Consider the following 16844-nt stretch of genomic DNA (forward strand, 5'->3'; position numbering starts at 1 on the left):
CCGTTTCGACTGTAGGCGCTCCAACACAAGTTCATTTCCTCTGTTTTGCGGTACGCCACACCCCTCCCGATCAACAACACCCCATTTTGACCGTAGGCACTCGAATAAAAAGGTCGTTTCCTCCGTTCTGGGGTTCGCTAGACCCTTCCCGATGAACAGGACCCCATTTCGACCATACGCAGTCGAACAGATGCCCGTTTCCTCCGTTTTGCGGTATGCTAGACCCCGTTCCAACTATTCCATCGAAGCCAGTTGGCTCCCGATGAACATGATGTGTTCCGACCCAGTGGCTTCGCTCTCGATGATCAGGACGCGTTTCGACCTAGTCGTTTGGCTCCCGGTGAACACGATGCTGTTTCCTTTGTTCTGACCCAGCCGGTTAGCTACCGATGAACAGGACGATGTCGCTGCCGTCTGTTGCCTCTCCATGTACATGAGCTCTAGCCATAAGTATGTGCGTGTACATGTTCGAGACCCTGCCCGTATGTACATACGTAGCCGTATTTACTTTCTTGCAGTGTGGATGTACGTACGTGTACATGATTTATACATGACTGCCTCAACTGCTATGTCACACGTGCCGCTCCTTACTCGGCCATGGTTCATCCTTGCGGAGAGACCGATCGACCAATATATACGTACACATTCGCTACCAGAGAGACAACCCTACGTACAGTTCGACCCGGTGGGTCCCAGCTGTCAGGGAGGATAATGAGGCACTTCCTTACGTGCGAAGATATAGCTGATGGTCCCAGCTATGAGGGGGAGGAATCATTTTTTTGCCCGTAATAAGGACTCACTTCCTTGCGTGCGAAGATGTAGCTGGTGGGTCCTAGCTGTCAGCGGGAGAAAACATTATTTTCCAGGGCCAAAAGGATGCAGTTGCATGCATGCGTCCATGGGCGTGGTGCGTCCCCACTGTCAGCATCTCACGTACAATCATCTTTCGATGACTCTCGTTTGTTAACCATGTTGACCACACCGTGCCGCGCACACCAAGGCCGATGGACGACGGCGAGGCCCTAGACTTGAACGACTCGGATATGGGAAAGACGCGATAGTGGAGTCGCAGGTAGAGAGGAGTGGGAAACTTGACTAGTTCAGGTGCGCGGCAGCACTGCCGCCCACGGGAGATAGGAGCAAGAACATAGGTTGAAGAAGCAGCACGACTGTTGGATTAACATCCTATGATCCATCTGCTAGAATCATTTATTGATTAAGTTGACAAAGCCCTGCATACGCGTCAGCATGGTAGGCCCACAAGTCAGCCACCAAATCTGTCGGGTCCCAGCTATCATCGGGAGGAATAGTTTTTTCGCATAACAAGGAGGCACTAACTTCTGTGTGAAGATACAGCCGATGGATCCCAGCTGTCAGCAGGAGAAATCTTTTTTTCACGTAATAAGGAGGCACTTGCTTGTGTAGGTCCCTACTGTCAGCCTCCACTTACATCTCTCTTTCGATGGCTGTTGTTTGTTGACCATGTTGACCACGCCACGCCGAGAGCACAAACGCGATGGACGAGGGCGAGGCCCGGGAAGGGAACGACCCAGAGCCGGTGAAGCCACAACAGCGGATGCACACGTTGAGGGGAGTACGAGGGCTGACTGGTCGGCTGTGGGGTGAGGCTGACGTCACCGGAAAATAACAGGATGCGCATGTGGGTAGAGGGATGGCCTGGCTGCAGCACAAATGGCCATGGGAGGAGGGAGCAGGCAGTCCCGCTGGTGCTGGTTTGGGTGGCTGGAGCAGGAAGATCAGAGATTGAAGAAGCATGACAGCCGTTGGATGGACATCCTACAGTCACTTCTCTTTGTTAACTAAGTTGACAAAGCCTTGCGTATGCGTCAATTTTTTTAGGACAGTGTCATCGTCAACTTAGTAGGCCCAGAAGTCAGCCTTCAAATATGTGGAAAACAGCATACAACTCATTATTTTTAATAATTTATAGCCCATTTGCTAATTCTTAAGGATATTTTGAAGCATGTATTCTTTTTATTAGCATTACAGACCATATTCTGGGCACTGCTAAAAAATTCAACGAAAATTTGCATATTCGATGGGGTCCGAACTCATTTAATCACGAAATTTCGAGTCACGTTAAAAATATTTTTTAAAAAATTATATCAAAATAAAATTCAAAAAAATTATCCGCAAAAAATGAATGAATTTAAATCTTTAAATCTAGAAAATACGATATTTGAATGTAATTGCCGGTTGGCTTTGGTTTAAAAATTTACATCCCATTTCTTACTACTTATAGCCCATTTTCTGGGGAAGCCGAATACATCCCTCCTCGTCTTGAAAGATTTGTAGCCGAGCAGAGCTGAGAAAAGCAAGTAGGCGTCGGTTGGGTATTCTCCAAAAAAATAGAACTGGGCTAGTCATTTTCAAAAAGAAAAAAGATATCAACTGGGCTTGTCATGTGCTTAAATAAAAGCGTAAGCGTGGGCTAGATGGGCCACAACTCCCGCACATCACGTATTGAGCTTCATCTCTAAAACTAAAAAACAACTGGGCGAGCTGCCGGGTCCCTGGTGTTAGCCGCTTGTTTTTGTTTATTGACTACATTGACAATGGTGTGGGACCTAGTTGTCAAACAATTAGGAGGAAGTACTTTTTTGGCTTGTAATAATGAGGCACCTGCTTGCGTAATGCCATGACCCTGGTGGGTCCCTACTGTCAACCTCTCCACGTACATTCATCTCCTGATTCCTCTCGGTTGTTGACCATGTTGACAACGCCAGACGGCGGCGGGCATAACGAGCAAACCAAGGCGGAGAACGACGGCGAGGCCTCGGACGGGAACGAACAGGAGCCGTGGAAGATGCGGCAGTGTAGTGGCAGACAGAGGGGAGTACGAGGGCAACAACATGTAACTCAAGCTTACAAACGGTACAAAAGCCCAAGGATTAATTGTTCATCAAATTTAGACAAAACCCAGATTGAACATGGCAATAACATCTAACCAAACCACTGTTTTTGGCACTCACAAACAAACGGATCGGTCCGATCCATAAAATCAACATCATGTGCCAAAATTTTTATTGGAGCATGACCACAAGTTGTTGTAAGTAGAAGTCGAGCATGTTCAGAAGCCCATTTGTCCACCTGAAACTTCTTTTTTTGCCGTTCAACATGTCCGCCCATGAGAAATTTCTTGTTGAAAAACTTAAGCCTCATGGACAATAGTAACCTCACATTCAATAGGAAGAATGTGACAAAGCTTCTGTTTGCCTGGTTAGATGCATATCCTTCTATCGTTATTGTCCTCAAACGAATGTCATGAGAACTGAGAAAATCCCAGTGCTTATTACGCCACCGATTGGTTATATTTTTCTCTCCATGTGTCTGTGCCTAAGTAGACATGAAGATTGAAAACAGTTAAGGTCTGAAAAAAGAGTATGTCGAAAGAGCGACAACTGAATGGTTAATTCTAGTACAATATATACGGGCTTTCAATGTGCATGAAATCATCATCTTTATATATAAATTCTCCATACATCAAAAGCATCCCAGCAAGCCAATAATTATGTTCAGATCATAACTACACATTCCGATATATAAGATCTTGACAGAATCCAGCAACATTGATAGGCTATCCATGGACAAACTCTTCATTGAGCATGTAACATAATATTAGTACCCAAAGTGTACTCCAAGATGATATAAAACTTATGCGCACAAATGAATAATGCAGCTTATTGATATGTCTCCGTCGTATCTATAATTTTTTATTGTTCCATGCCAATATTATTCAACTTTCATATACTTTTGGCAACTTTTTATACTATTTTTGGGACTAACATATTGTTCCAGTGCCTAGTGCCAGTTCCTGTTTGTTGCATGTTTTATGTTTCGCAGAAACCCAATATCAAACGGAGTCCAAACGGGATAAAAACGGACGGAGAATATTTTTGGAATATTTATGATTTTTGCGAAGAAAAAACAACGCGAGACGGTGCCCGAGGGGACCACGAGGCAGGGGGCGCGACCCAGGGGGGCAGGCGCGTCCTGGACCCTCGTGGGCACCCCGTAAGGCGGTTGACGCTCTTCTTTTGCCGCAAGAAAGCTAATTTTATGAGAAAAATCTGGGCGAAAGATTCAACCCAATCGGAGTTATGGATCTCCGGATATAAAAGAAACGGTGCCAGGGCAGAATCTGAGAGCGCAGAAACAGAGAGAGACAGAGAGATAGATCCAATCTCAGAGGGGCTCTCGCCCCTCCCATGCCATGGGAGCCAAGGACCAGAGGGGAAACCCTTCTCCCATCTAGGGAGAAGGTCAAGGAAGAAGAAGAAGAAGGGGGGCTCTCTCCCCCCTTCCGGTGGCGCCGGAGCGCTGCCGGGGGCCATCATCATCACCGCGATCTTCATTAACACCTCTGCCATCTTCACCAACATCTCCATCACCTTCCCCCATCTATATTCAGCGGTCCACTCTCCCGCAACCCGCTGTACCCTCTACTTGAACATGGTGCTTTATGCTTCATATTATTACCCAATGACGTGTTGCCACCCTATGATTTCTGAGTAGATTTTCGTTGTCCTATCAATGATTGATGAATTGCTATGATTGGTATGAGTTGCATGTTTTATTATTGGTGTTGTCCTATGGTGCTCTTCGTGTCGCGCAAGCGTGTGGGATCCCCACTGTAGGGTTTGCAATATGTTCATGATTTTCTTATGGTGGGTGGCGTGAGTGACAGAAGCACATACCCGAGTAAGTAGGTTGTTTGCGTATGGGATAAAGGGGACTTGATACTTTAATGTTATGGTTGGGTTTTACCTTAATGATCTTTAGTAGTTGCGGATGCTTGCTAGAGTTCCAATCATAAGTGCATATGATCCAAGAAGAGAAAGTATGTTAGCTTATGCCTCTCCCTCAAATAGAATTGCAATAGTGATTACCGGTCTAGTAAAGTAGTCAATTGCTTAGGGATAATTTCACAACTCCTACCACCACTTTTCCACACTCGCTATATTTACTTTATTGCTTCTTTATCTAAACAGCCCATACTTTTATTTACGTGCTCTTTATTATCTTGCAAACCTATCCTACAACACCTACAAAGTACTTCTAGTTTCATACTTTTTCTAGGTAAAGCGAACACTAAGCGTGCATAGAGTCGTATCAGTGGCAGATAGGACTTGAGAGAATATTTGTTCTACCTTTAGCTCCTTGTTGGGTTCGACACTCTTACTTATCTAAAGGGGCTACAATTATCCCCTACACTTGTGGGTTATCACTTATGATTATAAATGTGTAGATGATAATATACGACACCTGAATAAGTGTGGAGCCAAACACCAACTTGTGATCATTAAACGGATCACGAATTATACCCGAGGTCTCCAGTTTGGGCGCAGAGATGACAGTTATTTGCGAAGGTATATAACAATAATGAACGAGCAACCTTTGGAGTGAAGGGGCATCTTTGATGATGAGTTGCTGTCCTTCAAAACAAATTCCAACGCTTTTAAGGTGAGGCGACTTTATTTGGAGACAATTGATATGGATTTCTATTCCCAAAATAATCAGCAAGCGCTCCAAGGCAGGGCAACTGGAGTGGATGATGATATGAAGTGAGGCCTCTGACAGATAAACCACCACAAGCAAAAGTTTTTTTAGCAGTGGAAGTTGAAGCATTTGTACCAAATCGTCTGGTAGATGGCACTGGGCGAAGATGGCGGTGTGGAGAGAGGAGGAAAACCACGAGATGGACAATGGTGGTGTGGGCACAAATTTTTGGTGTTCGGTTCATGGTATGAATCTTTCGTGGTAATGGTAGAACTCAAATTGCTGGAGTTTTTCAAATTCAGGGGATGTCAGCCAAGCGTCCACCATGCAGGGTATGGATAACAGGTAGCGTGTCGGGATGAAGATGCGTTGAACGGAGCCCTGGTGGAGGAGATGATGGCTCTGAGGAGTTCAAAATCATGAACGACAGATAGCCGACGACACTCGAGATTGAGGGGCGTGGCGCACCATAGAGGCCGCCACTGAGTTGAGAGGACTTGGGTGCGGCAGTAATCCTTGGTGGGGAGAAGCGAGACGATCTCCCCAAGGATGGTGTCCGAGAGATCGCTGATGTGGTCCACCCGAGATTCTATGGGTTCCTCAGATCTTGCTGCTTCTCCCGGCATTGCCAGGTGCGGGATCTACAATTGGCATCATCGCTGGCGGGAGCCTCATCTTCTTGGCGCTAGGGCCAGCTGACTCCATTATTTCCTTGTGGCGTTGCTCTGAGCTCACGAGTTTGAGCAGAGTAGCCAAAGACGAGCCTAGTGGCAGTGCGAGTGGGGAAGAAGGAGGGTTGGGGTTTTCTGTAGGAGTGGAAGAACAGGAGCATGCGTTTTCTGTACGAGTGAGGAAGATGGGGAGCGGGGGGAATTGGGGGGCGACGGAAGCGGGAGATTCCAGCGAGCTGCAATATAAGTGGAAGCGAGGAGGAAGGAGGATTTTTCTGGGATCGCCCCCACTTCAAGAAATATGGGCTTTTCCTCGCAAAAAACAAAACCAAATGGGCTTTAATATGGATAGGCTTTTGTATCGGCCCAGTCGGTAGCCCGTGTTTCGCACTGGAGGGCCTTAACACTAGAGTGAAGGAAATATACCCTAGAGGAAATAATAAAGTTGTTATTATATTTCCTTATATCATGATAAATGTTTATTATTCATGCTAGAATTGTATTAACCGGAAACTTAGTACATGTGTGAATACATAGACAAAACAGAGTGTCCCTAGTATGCCTCTACTTGACTAGCTCGTTAATCAAAGATGGCTATGTTTCCTGACCATAGACATGTGTTGTCATTTGATGAACGGGATCACATCATTAGAGAATGATGTGATGGACAAGACCCATCCGTTAGCTTAGCATAATGATCATTAAGTTTTATTGCTATTGCTTTCTTCATGACTTATACATGTTCCTCTGACTATGAGATTATGCAACTCCCGAATACCGGAGGAACACCTTGTGTGCTATGAAATACCACAACGTAACTGGGTGATTATAAAGATGCTCTACAGGTGTCTCCGAAGGTGTTTTTTGGGTTGCCATAGATCGAGATTAGGATTTGTCACTCCGTGTATCAGAGAGGTATCTCCAGGCCCTCTCAGTAATGCTCATGACTATAAGGCTTGCAAGCAATGTGACTAATGAGTTAGTTATGGGATGATACATTACAGAACGAGTAAAGAGACTTGCCGGTAACAAGATTGAACTAGGTATGAGGATACCGATGATCGAATCTCGGGCAAGTAACATACCGATGACAAAGGGAATAACGCATGTTGTTATTGCGGTTTGACCGATAAAAATCTTCGTAGAATATGTAGGAACCAATATGAGCATCCAGGTTCTGCTATTGGTTATTGATCAGAGATATGTCTCGATCATGTCTACATAGTTCTCGAACCCGTAGGGTCCGCACGCTTAACGTTCGATGATGATTTGTATTATGAGTTATGTGTTTTGATGACCGAAGTTTGTTCGGAGTCCCGTATGAGATCACGGACATGACGAGGAGTCTCGAAATGGTCGAGAGGTAAAGATTCATATATTGGAAGGTAGTATTTGGACATCGGAATGGTTTCGAGTGGTTCGGGTATTTTACCGGAGTACCGAGGGGTTACCCGAACCCCCCGGGAAGCATTGGGCCTACATGGGCCTTAGTGGAGAGAGAGGAGGGCCACAAGGGGTGGACGCTGCCCCCCATGGCAGTCCGAATTGGACTAGGGGAGGGGGCGACGCCCCCTTTCCCTCTTCCTCTCCCTCTCCTTCCTTTTCCCCTCAGGTAAGAAAGGAAAAAAGGGGGGGGGGATGATCCTACTAGGAGTGGAGTCCTAGTAGGACTCACCCCATGGCGCGCCCCTCCTGGTCGGCCGCCTCCTCCTCCCCTCCTTTATATACGGGGGCGGGGGGAACCCCAAAGGCAGATCAATTGTTCTCTTAGCCGTGTGCGGTGCCCCCTCCATAGTTTACTCATCCGGTTATAGCGTCGTAGTGCTTAGGCGAAGCCCTGCGCAGATCACATCATCATCACCGTCACCACGCCGTCGTGTTGACGAAACTCTGCCTCGACTGACCCTCTGCCGGATCAAGAGTTTGAGGTACGTCATTGAGCTGAACATGTGTTGAACTTGGAGGTGTCGTACGTTCGGTACTAGATCAGTTGGATCGTGAAGATGTTCGACTACATCAACCGCCTTAACCTAATGCTTCCACTTTTGGTCTACGAGGGTACGTGGACACACTCTCCCCCTCTCGTTGCTATGCATCTCCTAGATAGATCTTGCATGAGCGTAGGATTTTTTTTTAAATTGCATGCTACGTTCCCCAACATAGAGGCAGCCATTAGAGACACTCTCCATCTCTCCAGCTTATTGCCCATTCGAAAAAAAGAGATGCCTCCAGCTTAATTATGGCTCCTCATTGGTAAGATTTTTCAACTTGAAAAAAAGTTATAGGTCCTTTTAGGACCAGCTTGGCATCCACCAAATTAGAGGAAGGTGTACTGCATGCAGACACTCACACTGATCGTAGCGCAGCAAAATGAGGGGTCAAATAACACGCCCACAATATACATAGATTGTAAAGGTTGACATGGTAACATTCACACTAAACTATGCTTCACAAGATACGGTATGCATACTAGCTAACATTCACAAGCACATTCACAAGCACTTAAGTTCAGCGTGTTTACGCATCTAAATGATTCACAAGACTATAACCGAGACAAAGCTGTGAGAATGTGTAGAAATAAAGAAAAAAAATGATAAATGCTTCTCTGAGCAAAGGGCCTCCCTACGCAGGCATTAATTTCCTGGGCATGCTTCTTTCTCCTCAATGTTGCATGCACTTTGAGCATGTTGGCAACTCCACAGCGAGCTTGATGGCTCATCTTGCAATTTACGCTCACACATTGCAGCAAATAGAGGAGGCAATAGAGATCACTCAACATCAGACAATTTGGTGCAGTTCCACTGAAATCATCTCCATTGTCCTGAATGCAAAAAGATAGGAAAGCGCTGTACTTAAATGCTATCACAACAGTAGCAGATATCAATTGCTCGGCATGACAAAACACGATCTTCTGGACGAAGGGGATACTGACCTGTGTGAGGAAGATTATGCATAATTTTATAAGTGGTTAGTTGATTTCCACCTTGGGATCTCATATGATGGCACGGAGGAAATTCTATGCAATCGATGAGCGCAATTCCTTCTGTGTGGTTGTAGAAAATTTGTTTGACTAACCCCAATATCTTTTTGGTGCAGTTCCACTAAAATAATGCACCGCTGTTTGCACGACCCCTACTCGCAGGCCAGGCCATCAATGACTCAGTCTCTTTTATCTTGCATTGACGGAGCGACTGCAGTGCTTGTTTGCTCCTGCACACATGACATGCTCGTTCCACACTGCAAGCAGCAAGTCAACGTACGAATAAGCTTATTTCATCTTGCGTTGGTCATTCTACCTAGTTAAGAATGCAGGAATACCTAGAGCACCGTGAGGTCAGCTGACAACAGGTTCCACTAAAATTGAAGTTTGTGCTTCGGTTTGCACAAATAGACACCATATGGATATAGCCAACCATGTTTGCACAAATATGTAACAGGGTTATTTAACTAGTGTCATTTTTTTGCAGTGGCATATGAGTAACATCATCATCTCATATGTTATCAATGGCATTACAGTGACAGCATGAAAAATTGTCATTAACTAAGAAGTGCCATCACATCAAATCAACACTGGCACTAGATTAACGGGGCTTACATTAACATGCATAACAATTGCATTATCACTATCGGATGACAAAATAGGAGTAGCACTTGATCAGTATGTACGTGCATGGTTAATAGGAATGATCGTTCTAACAAAGGGTGACACAGAAAGGAGAAACACATCGTCATGTCAACCATTGTGCAATTTAATTTTGTGCAGTTCAACGGAGATGCAGCTATGTTACTGGTGTCAGAGTTTAGTGTAACGGCCCAAAACACTCTTTATGAGAAATAAAGCAAGACATAAGCATTTCATAAAATGGTGGTGGCATTGATTCATTTTATCAATGGCAATAGACTGACAACAACATTACTTAACAACGACATCACATTAACAGTGGCATTGTATCATTTTACCTGTGATGTTGGATTAACAGCGACATCACATTAACAGTGGCTTTGTTTCATTTTACCTATGATGTTAGATTAATAGCAGCAAAGGCCATAGGGACAGGGGAGGCACAAGCACATTTTACATCCACCGATGCATAAAGTGGTGAGGCAGAGGTGTTGCCGAGTGCGACAAACATGCAAAGCATGTCTGGATTTGTGCATTTTTTGTTCTCGTCAGTGACCTTTCCTATGTGACCACAAGAAATCTATACATGCTCATTCTTGGTTGCATTGTCGACCCAACACCCCCACTTCCTGTCCTTTTTTGACCAAGAGACCGGCCAGGCCAACATCTTTATTTCCCTTTCCAACCAAGAGATTGGTTTGTTAGCCAGTATCTGTAGTACCTTTTTTCCTCTAATAGTAAAAATTTAGGTGGTGTTCGAGTGTTGACAAGCCGACGGAGCTAGGTACATGGAGAGCTTTGTAATACTAGAAGAAGATCCACATGTAGGATGCATCGACATGGGGAGCAATCCTAACTTGATGAAAAAAGGGATGCATCGACGTTGGGAGCTGGGCCATCAGAACAAGGCCGGTTCTAAAAAAAGTTATACCATCGGTCAGCGGGATGTGGTGAGGTAGGCGGTGGGATCTACCAACTCGATGGCGGGGAGCAAGGGTGAGGAGGACCTCCCATGCTGGCGCCAAGTCAGATAAGATGGCGCGCGTCAGCTTCCTCCCTCGCCACCGACGAGCACCAGCGGAAGGTATCCGGTCGAATATGTGTCAACCGGATAGAAGAGATAGAGAGGGACAAAGAGAGTGGACACCACGGTCTTGTTTAGATCTAGAGAGAGTGAGAGAGTGAGAAGAAGAGAACAACCCTAGCAAGCAAGTTCCGAAGTGGACCAGTGGAGTACCAACTGTTTTTTCCTCTATAGCGATCATTTTAAATTGAATACGCGCGCATCCATCACTACAAAAAAATACACTTCCGTGATGATACGTGTTTGTCATAGTAGGTCATGTTTTCTGTCATGCATGTACATCCATGACAATTTTATGACAGAATCAAGATAGTCATACATGTGTTGTCGTAGAAGTGTTCCACGACATTACCAAAATTATCATCACGGAAGTGTCCACTTCCGTGACGATAAATGGCGCGTCATGGAAGTGCTTTTGTCAAGGGTAACTGACACGTGGCATCCACCATAACGGGTCGTAGTTAAGCTATCGAGTTCCGGTTTGGATCCGATAACCCGTTAACAGCCCGGACCAATGGGGATTTTCCATGTGTAAAATTCTCATCCGCCGGCAGATCCATGTGTCGGCCCAACATTCAGACAGTTGTCATCCAGCGAATGGACGAGATGCGCCTATGATATGTCAACACGTGTCTCAGCCCAACAGTGGCCCATTCAGGTCAAAAGGCAGGCCCGTTTGACTTGGTCAAAAGGTAATGGCCGGCCCACTTAAAGCCTGCTAGCGGCCTATTCGCATATAGCCCATTTACAACCTGCGAACTCATGACCCATTATGGCATATCCGAATTAGGCCCAGTAGCATCATATGGGCCATCCAATATGATTCCAGCCCGTTGTAACTTCTGGCCCATGTATGGCCCATGAAGTCTTCCGGCCCATATGATGCCCTTTGTAACTCTTGGCCCATTAAAGGCCCATGGTGAAACTGGCCCGTAATGAACAGTGTATCGCTTTATACCCATTAATGGCCCATTATTCCATTGGGCCGTTTCCAGCCCGTGTTATCTTTCAGACTTCTGAGGGCCCATTTATTCTTGGGCTGATATGCAGCATTCAATTACTTACGGTCCGTAACTGGCCTGTTCCGATTGTGGGCCAAATTCAGCCCGTGATTAAATTCGGCCCGTTTGTGGCTCGTTAATCTGTTGGGTCGTTTTCACAACGTCATCAAATACGGCCGATTAACGACGGCCCGTTATGCTCGGCCCATGAATGGACGATTCCAACTCTAGCCTGTTTACGGCCCATAATGCGGTCCGTTATTGGCCCATGTTTGGCCAATCGATCATACGACCCGTAGAAGGCCTATTGTTTCTACGGCCCGTAGAAGGCACATTGTTTCTACGGCCCATAGAAGGCCCATTGTTTCTATGGCCCGTAGAAGGCCCATTGTTTCTACGGCTTGTAGAAGGCCCATTGTTTCTACGGCCCGTAGGAGGCCCATGGTCACTGCAGTAAATATGTAGCCCATGGTTATTGTGGCCTAGTTTTGAAAAATAGGTTATTGCGGCCACTAGCAAACCGCGGGAAAAGAACAACACTGACTACAAGGAAACAAATAAACAAGACAACAAGGAAATAAATAAGCAAGCAACTTACGCTAGGCTATCATGGCTATTACACATATTACATCCACCAGGCATCAAAGTTTGCCACCAGTGCAAATATGGGGAACAAAGCATCATATTACATACACTGGTTGTCAAAGTTGGCGACCAATGCAAATAAACACCACATCAAGACAAATCCAACACTGAAACCACTTCACAAGTGCTTAAGAAACAATATCTTGGGTATCCACCATGCTGGCAAGACGCTTAGCAAGCTTATTAGCTTTCTCTTGTTTGGCGCTGAAATCCTCTAGCGCTTGCTGTTGCACGAGAAAGTGTGCATCTGAATTCTGCAGGGACTTCCTCAGTCCTTCGGCTTCCTATCACAGCACATCTGATCGATGTCTTTCAACTTGAAGTTGAGACTCAAGAAGCCGAATTGATTCAGGCAGCGAGTTCGAAGAGCTGGTGCCAGCAGTAGTGGCCAGTAACTCGAACACTACATCAAGATAAGACTTGGGGGTTGTCTCAGTGTCTTCAATATAGTTTTTATCATCTTTCTTGGAGATCAACAAGGATGTCTCACTATCTTGAACCTTATCTGCATTACTTCCTTTACCATTGCATAACAAGGTACTCTTCTCCAATATTTTGTCCAGATTCTAAAAGAAAAGCTAGCAGATAGATCACATGTTTACCATGTTGTATATGACATTTTGGTAAACCAGTTCAGTAGTAAGGTGGACAAGATAATAGCATGAAACAAACATATATCTATGTAGTATGGTCACTGTATGGTCTATATCATTCTAGTTTATGTTGCCAAATCAAGATAGAGACAGTTCAAATCATATCTGTTTAAGACAAAGCAGCATAGATGATGTCTACTACACAACCTTCTTCTTGTAGACGTTGTTGGGCCTGCAAGTGCACATGTTTGTAGGACAATAGCAAATTTCCCTCAAGTGGATGACCTAAGGTTTATCAATCCGTAGGAGGCGTAGGATGAAGATGGTCTCTCTCAAACAACCCTTCAACCAAATAACAAAGAGTCTCTTGTGTCCCCAACACACCCAATACAATGGTAAATTGTATAGGTGCACTAGTTTGGCGAAGAGATGAAGATACAAGTGCAATATAGATAGTAGATAAAGGTTTTTATAATCTGAAATTATAAAAACAGCAAGGTAACAAGTGGTAAAAGTGAGCATAAACGGTATTGCAATGGTAGGAAACAAGGCCTAGGGTTCATACTTTCACTAGTGCAAGTTCTCTCAACAATAATAACATAGATAGATCATATAACAATCCCTCAACATGCAACAAAGAGTCACTCCAAAGACACTAATAGCAGAGAACGAACGAAGAGATTATGGTAGGGTACGAAACCACCTCAAAGTTATTCTTTCGGATCAATCTATTCAAGAGTTCATACTAGAATAACACCTTAAGACACAAATCAACCAAAACCCTAATGTCACCTAGATACTCCATTGTCACCTCAAGTACCCGTGGGCATGATTATACGATATGCATCTCACAATCTCAGATTCATCTATTCAACCAACACAAAGTACTTCAAAGAGTGCCCCAAAGTTTCTACCAGAGAGTCAAGAACGTGTGCCAACCCCTATGCATAGGTTCATGGGCGGGACCCGCAAGTTGGTCACCAAAACATACATCAAGAGGCACATGATATCCCATTGTCACCACAGATAAGCCCGGCAAGACATACATCAAGTGTTCTCATAAAAGACTCAATCCGATAAGATAACTTCAAAGGGGAAACTCAATTCATCACAAGAGAGTAGAGGGGGAGAAACATCATAAGATCCAACTATAATAGCAAAGCTCGGGATACATCAAGATCGTGCCATAGAGGGAACATGAGAGAGAACACGAGAGAGAGAGAGATCAAACACATAGCTACTGGTACATACCCTCAGCCTCGAGGGTGAACTACTCCCTCCTCGTCATGGAGAGCGCCGAGATGATGAAGATGGCCACCGGTGAAGGATCCCCCCTCCGGAAGGGTGTCGGGAAGGGCTCCCGAGAGGTTTTTGGTGGCTACAGAGGCTTGCGACGGCGGAACTCCCGATCTATCTTCTCTGTGGATGTTTTTAGGGTACGTGGGACTATATAGGCGAAAGAAGTCGGTCGGGGGATGCTCGAGGGGTCCACGAGACAGGGGGCCGTGCCCTATCGGGGGGGGGGGGCGCCCCTATCTCCTGGGCTCCTCGAGGATCTTCTGACTTGATCTCCAAGCCTCCAGGATGATATTCTTCCAAAAAATCATGATGCCGAAGGTTTCATTCCGTTTGGACTCCGTTTGATATTCCTTTTCTTCGAAATACTGAAATAGGCAATAAAACAACAATATGGGCTGGGCCTCCGGTTAATAGGTTAGTCCCAAAAGTAATATAAAAGTGTATAATAAAGCCCATAATCATTCAAAACACGTAATATAATAGCATGGATCAATCAAAAATTATAGATACGTTGGAGATGTATCAAGCATCCCCAAGCTTAATTCCTGCTCGTCCTCGAGTAGGTAAATGATAAAAACAGAATTTTTGATGTGGAATGCTACCTAGCATGATTCTCAATGTGATTTTCTTTATTGTGGCATGAATGTTCAGATCCAAATGATACAAGATAAAATCTTATAAAACATAAAAATAATAATGCTTCAAAGCATACTAACAAATAATCATGTCCTATCAAAATAGCATAGCCAAAGAAAGCTTATCCCTACAAAATCATATAGTTAAGCCATGCTTCATTTTCATTACACAAAATACTCCCATCATGCACAACCCCGATGACGAGTTGAGCAATTGTTTCATACTTTTTAACGCGCTTCAGCTTTTTCAACTCTTACGCAATACATGAGCGCAAGCCATGGACATAGCACTATGGTGGTATATGGTGGTGGTTGTGAGGACAAAAAGGTGGGAGAAGATAGTCTCACATCAAATAGGCGTATCAACGGGCTATGGAGATGCCCATCAATACATATCAATGTGAGTGAGTAGGGATTGCCATGCAACCGATGCACTAGAGCTATAAATATATGAAAGCTCAACAAAAGAGATTAAGTGGGTGTGCATCCAACTTGCTTGCTCACGAAGACCTAGGGCACTTTGAGGAAGCCCATCATTGGACTATACAAGCCAAGTTCTATAATGAAAAATTCCCACTAGTATATAAAAGTGACAACATATGAGACTCTCTATCATGAAGATCATGGTGCTACTTTGAAGCACAAGTGTGGAAAAAGAGACAGTAGCATTGTCCCTTCTCTCTTTTTCTCTCATTTTTTTCTTTTTCTTTCTTTATTTTTTTCTTTTCCCCTTTTTTTTACTTTTCTCTCTCTTTTTTCTTTCTTTTTGGTGGGCTTCTTTGGCCTCTTTTATTTTTATAAAGTCCGAAGTCTCATCCCGACTTGTGGGGGAATCATAGTCTTCATCATACTTTCCTCACTGGGACAATGGTCTAATAATGAAGATCATCACACTTATATGGATTTACAACTCAAGAATTACAACTCAAAGCTAGAACAAGATATGACTCTATATGAATGCCTCCGGCGGTGTACCGGTATATGCAATGAATCAAGAGCGACATGTATGAAAATTATGAAGGCGGCCTTGCCACAAATACGATGTCAACTACATGATCATGCAAAGAGCAATATGACAATTATGATGCATGTCATAATAACGGAACGGTGGAAAGTTGCATGGCAATATATCTCGAAATGGCTATGTAAATGCCATAATAGGTAGGTATGGTGGCTGTTTTGAGGAAGGTAAATAATGGGTTCAATACCGGCGAAAGTTGTGCGGTAATAAGAGAGGCTAGCAAAGTGGAAGGATGAGTGTGCGTATATCCATGGACTCACATTAGTCATAAAGAACTCATATACTTATTGCAAAAGTCTACTTAGCCCTCGAAGCAAAGTACTACTACGCATGCCCCAAGAGGGATAGATTGGTAGGAAAAGACCATCGCTCGTCCCCGACTGCCACTCATAAGGAAGACAATCAAAAGAGCATCTCATGCAACAAATTTGTCACACAACTTTTACCATACGTGCATGCTATGGGACTTGCCAACTTCAACAAAAGTATTTCTCAATTTCATAATTACCCACTAGCATGACTCTAACATTACTACCTTTATATCTCAAAACAATTATTAAGCAACATATTGATCATAGCATCCAATTCACTTCCTATGATAGTTTTCATTCAAATTACCATACTGTTTAAGACTCTCAAAATTATATAAGTGAAGAATGAGAGTTCATTAATTTCTACAAAATAAAACCACCGCCGTGCTCTAAAAAGATATAAGTAAAGTACTAGAGCAAACGACAAACTACTCCGAAAGAT

Source organism: Triticum aestivum, chromosome 5B (assembly GCF_018294505.1).
Source record: "Triticum aestivum cultivar Chinese Spring chromosome 5B, IWGSC CS RefSeq v2.1, whole genome shotgun sequence".
In the NCBI taxonomy this organism is placed as follows: Eukaryota; Viridiplantae; Streptophyta; class Magnoliopsida; order Poales; family Poaceae; genus Triticum; species Triticum aestivum.